Below are 5901 nucleotides of genomic sequence, written 5' to 3' on the forward strand. Positions count from 1 at the left end.
CAACTCCCTCATATTCGTCATTGTTTTCATCTTCAATGCCATCGCCGACGCCATGGGTGGCACCAGCTTTAACCCCACCGGCAACGCCACGTTCTACGCGGCGGGATTCGAAGACGACACCCTCATCTCCATGGCCATCCGCTTCCCTGCCCAAGTAGTGTTGATCTCGCGCTCCATCTCGATTTCGCTGGTGGATCAAGTGCCTTGATGTATTTTATGGGTTTTTTTTTCAGGCAGCCGGGGCGATCGGTGGGCTCTTGGCCCTCTATGAGGTAATGCCGCCGAAGTACAAGAACTTGCTAGTTGGGCCTTATTTGAAGGTGGATTTGCACACGGGGGTCATCGCCGAGGGTGTCCTCACATTCGTCATCACTGTGGTCGTGCTTTGTATCGTCTTCAAGTGGCCTCGGAGCGCATTAGTGAAGACATTGATGATCACCATCTGCACCCATGGGGTCATTATTGCCGGAAATGGTTACACTGGGCCGTCCATGAATCCTACAAATGTAAACGCCCTTGACTTCTCTGTTACCTTCCTTCTCCTGTCCCTCTCAGCGTGTACTTTTATTCCTAGGTCTTTGAATTTCTCTTAAATCTATATTAAGATATATTTCCACTCAATTCTTACTAAATTACATAGATTTGGACACTGAATCTAGAGGGATATATAATGAAATATACTATGCTTTTAACAAACCAATCATATAAGGATAGCATGGAGTATTATTTTGGAAAAGAAAAAGGGAAAAGAAAAAAAAAAGGTGAGAAAGAGGGCATCTTCCATCAAGTGGCCTCCTACATTAAGTGTGATCTTTTCAGCATTCAGCAAAGTAGAACTTTTATTGCCCAAGAATGATCCTTTAAGTATTGGTAGATTAAGGCTTAGAACCAATGTACAACTTAGCTTCTTATGGTTTATTATCAATTTCTCCTATTATTCCTGTTTATGTTATTGATAACGTGGGCAAAAAATCATTATGATTCTTCGTATTGTTACAAATCTGCAACCAAGTAGTTGCATAATCATTCACAAATCTGCTTTAATGGAATTCACTAAACATAAAGCTAGATTATATACTTGGAGTTTTAGTGATATGTAATTATGACATTATGATTGTTTTCTCAAAGTAATTGGTCTGTGGAAAATTATATATTTTTTGTTTTTAGTTTTCTATTTCCATAAAACTGAATTTGAAAGTTGAAATATAAAATAAAAAGCTTTTCTCATCAACTTTTTGACACCACTGTGTAATAAAGTTATATTTAAGCAGAAGATGTTTGATGTTTATGAAATGAAAAGGAAAATACTATGATAAATGTTGAGAAATGGAAAAAAAAAAAATAGATTGTTTCCTTCACCAAACAAAGCTTCAGCTTCAATGGGTTAGATTGAGTGTAAATTGGAACTGAGTACTCTATCTCAAATCAATACGATAACTTCTTTTTTCTAATTGACTCTATTTCAGAAATCTTATTGGTAAATCTAGATTCCTAGTTTGAGTAAGATTGACTTGTGAATCATCAATTTATTTTAAATTTCTATGAACCATATATGTGTGAATTTGAGTAATCTAGTGATATCATACTAAATATGGAGGTGGTGAATTATGCTTAATATTACTTGGTTATTGCACTTATCTGCTATCTTTTTGTTCTTATCTATATGATTGTTATTTGTGTTGCATTCTTCATGATATGATCATGCTTTCAAAGAGTGGAATGGTTACTCCACATACATGAATGAAGATGGCCTGCAAGTGTGACAAGTAACTTACACTAAAATATGCACAATGTCTATCTACTTCATAATTGATATGTGCAAATGTTGTAAATCAAATTAGCTTGTTCAAAAACATTAGTTTGTTCTCCCAACTTTGTAAATTATTTTTTATCTAGATTTCTGGAATTAGTTTTGGAGTCATCCTTTGTGAAACACTGTTTTTTAAGCTCTTCCATAGAGATATTTTGGATGCTATGCTTGGTTTATCTTCTATTGTATTTTGATCATAAATGTTAGTTTACATAATTAAAGTTATATATGGATAAATTATCTACAAATATTATTTTCGGATTGAAGCACATGGCTTACCTTTGACTCGAGATGTATTGACTTCACTTCCTCCAGTATTGGAAATACGTAGTGGATATATGAGTACATATTTTAGTTTTATTAAGTATTTATTTTAGTCAATAAAACTCTCATATGTCTACTCTTATTGATGTACAAAGGAGCATAAGATTTTTTAATCCAAACAAGGAAAAGAAAAGGAAAAAAACATGCTACATGGGAAGTAATAAAGGTATGCATGTCTATTGTTGTAGTTTGCATGACTCATTTTTAGTAGATTTTTTCGACAATTTTACAAAATTTATGCATTGACTATTTGTTTTGTGCATAGTTATCATTGGATTTTGACTGTTATCGATGCTTATGTGGAGGTGGTTTATTTGTTCGATTCACTTAATCATCGTAATCATCATGAGGACTGAAAATATATAGTGAATATGTGAGTACATATTTTTTTTAATTAAGCATTTAATTTATTACTCATATGTTAAATCTTGTTGTATGAAGGAGCTTGAAATTGTTCAATTCGAACAAGGAAAGGGAAAAAGAAGCATACGTGGGAAGTCGTAAAGGTTTCTATATTATATATACACATATATATCTACTTGTGATTAATTAAAAAATATTTAAATGTGCATTATTCGTTGACAATTTTTTATGCCGAAACCGTTATTTTTTGCTCTTATCTATTTGTGAAAGCTTGTAGAAGTGAATATTAGCAATGCAATGGTGAAATAGATAATCTTGTTATGGAAGTACTAATATCATCTGATTTTACAACATGAGAAGTACAAAAAAGCAGATTTTGGGTGTTGTCCTTGATTTTTTTTTTGTGGCGAAATAGATAATCTTGTTAGTAGACATGATCCAACCTCAGGGAAAGGAGCTTGATTTGCTCACTGTAATATTGCCTGATAATGATGGTTCTCTTTATGGTATGATGTCTTTCTTGTACTTGATCTTGTTCGACACAACTTGATATTTTTGCTTGTTGACAAATATCAATTGGCTGAAACTTTTAGCTTTAATTTTTTCTCTTTCCTTGTTCGCTTTATTATTATATGTCATAGTTATTACAGGTGATCAAAAGCAGATATGTGAGACAGGCCTTGGTTTAGTTTCACATTGTTGTTTGACAAAGCATGTTTTCAGGATAAGTAAACAGTACCTTGCCAATGTTGGACTCTATATCAATGGAAAGGTGAGTACGTGGAAGGTAGATCTTATTTTCTTGTTCTGTTTTGTGTTACTAACGCTTGATTCATAGGTTGGAGGAAAGGATACAGTTCTTGTCGATGCATTGTCAAGGCGCATTCCTCTTATTAGCGACCGACCAACTATAATATTTGATGCTGACATAACACATCCTCATCCTGGGGAAGATTCTAGCCCTTCTATCGTAGTTGTAAGTAATTTTATCAATCTTCATTTCTTGCTCTATGTATAGTTGCCTTGATGTATCCTTACTATCTTGATTATAGTTGGTTTGTCAGGTTGTTGCGACTCAAGACTGGCTCGAGGTGACAAAATATGCTGGATTGGTCTGTTCAAGTTGACTGGATATGATTCACTGGTTGCAATCAAACACATTTAAGTGTTTGACCACCTTAAAGCCTCAAGTTTATGCCCAAATCTTACATCAATTTTTGAATTGATTTACTACACTGTTTCCTGTGTTTATTGTTAGGAAGTACAAATATGTTCCATTTGGCATACTTATAAATATCAATATGTTGTTGGATCCGTTTATATGATTCCTGAAAACTGATTACAAGATTTCTTATAAACTTATATCTTGATGTTTTTCAATTCGAGGAGTTGCTCTAATCCGTGTTATAAGTTTACTTCTGGAAATTTGATTGTTGTTTAACTATTCTTAGTTTCCATTTTGAGATGATCTCACCACTGCTTAATTTGTTTTCAGGAAAATGAATACCTCCATAGAATGGGGGGTCCTCCGAGCATCAAGTCCAGGCTGGGGTGGAACTCTTGGACTTGCTAAAAGTCTTGTAAAGAAAGTTGTGAGACTAGATATTCCTATTGACAAGTATCCAAGTGTATGTTTGTGTTTTCTTAGCTTCAACTAGTTAATCTCTCAACATGTATTAAACTGCTAGTTTCATGCGTTTCAATACAACTTTGTTGGCCATTTACTGGGACCACATGGGAACTCCTTAAAAAGAGTTGAAGCTTCAACTCAATGCAGGGTTTATATACGAGGTTGAGGTTCAGTGAAGGATTCTATAATTGTATGTGGATATCATGTAATATTTATCTTAATGAAAAATGAGTATATTCCAATCTCCCAAGCCTTGATGTATCATCCTCACTATTAACTTTTGAAGGCCTACCTACATAAAAAATAGATCTTTGTCTTTCTGTTTGAAGGCAAAATAATCCATGTTTTTGAATGTGATATGGGTTTCTCTTCTCTTGTTTCTGCTAGAGTATGTTGTTCTTTGTACAAGTTACACTGACATTAAGTTAACCGTGCATTTTAGAACCTATGTAATTTTCGATATTAGCATCCTATAATATGTCCTAATGGATTGTTATTATCAACTCAAAAGCTAAGGTGCATTATTTCTTGTCTTAATACTCAAGTTTTCCCCCCTTTTTTTGAACAGGAAGAAAGCTTACGAGATAAACCTGGATATGAACACTTAAACGAACCGCTGCACATATTATTGGAGGCAGAATTTACACCACACATAATTGATGCTCGCTTAAACCAAGCTGTTGCCACCCTTGAAGATCTTCTGAAACTAGTGGTAACAAAAACTTTCACCTGGGTTGCATCCTCCGCGTTGTTATACAAGATGCCGATGCGAAAGTTATTATTGAAACATAATCACTATTCAAACTCCAAATCTTGCAGGACGAGTCAATGGACTACTACAAGAAGCAACAGCTCAGGGAGTTGGCCATACTCAACGGCACGTTGAGGGAAGAGAGTCCACAAATGAGCTCACAAACGTTCAGTGAGTTGGCCCACAGGAAACAGTTGTAAATGGAGTTTATTTGTTTATTTGTATTGGGATAAATTTTATTTGAATATGAGACATGTTTCTTCTTTTATGATTATAATTCTTGTATAAATAACATTTTGAATGACATTGATATAGGGAATATTCTTTCTTTTGTGATTATGAGCTTTTATTATATATTTATATTGAAATATGATATATTGGTATTAAAAGATAATAGTTTAAAAGACAACAATTTAAAATTGTTATTATTGTTGTCTATTGCCCTCAAAGACAACGGTTAAAAACCGTTATTGTAGCCCCAAAAACCGTTGTAACTGGCAGCATCGTTATTAAAAGTGCTCTAAACAACAACAGTTTTAAACCGTTGTCTTTTCATTCAAAGATAACGATTTTAAACCGTTGCAAAACTGTTGTCGTTTCATTCTACGATAACGATTTTAAACTGTTATCGTAGCCCCCACTTTTAACAACACTGCCAATTACAACGATTTTAAAGGCCCTATGACAATGGATAAAATCCGTTGTCTTTTATATTTTTGTTGTAGTGTAGGTTTGCCTAGTCCAACTAGGACGTCATTTGTGGCAAGTGTTTAACTCCCAACTAACCCACCTTGAACTTAACCTAGTTCCCAACTAGGTTTGCCTAGTCCCACTAGGACTTTATTTGCCTAACATCCAATTAGGACTTCTCATTTGCCTAACTTCCAGTTAGGACTTTGTCAGTCAAGTCTCCAATCAACCTTGACCTACTTGACTTCCCATTCACACATATGTCCAAACATCAAAACTCAAGCTTGAGCCAACTCGAGCTTAGTCAATCTAATCAACCTTGACCCAAGGAAG

The 5901-nt window shown here is 34.5% G+C and overlaps 1 pseudogene; it reads left to right on the top strand.

Moving 5' to 3' along the window:
• The first annotated feature begins 3996 nt into the window (after positions 1 to 3996).
• On the top strand, positions 3997 to 5078 carry LOC122026561 (annotated as a pseudogene).
• Positions 5079 to 5901: the final 823 nt, after the last annotated feature.

The sequence above is a fragment of the Zingiber officinale genome, chromosome 10A (assembly GCF_018446385.1).
Source record: "Zingiber officinale cultivar Zhangliang chromosome 10A, Zo_v1.1, whole genome shotgun sequence".
Classification (NCBI taxonomy): domain Eukaryota; kingdom Viridiplantae; phylum Streptophyta; class Magnoliopsida; order Zingiberales; family Zingiberaceae; genus Zingiber; species Zingiber officinale.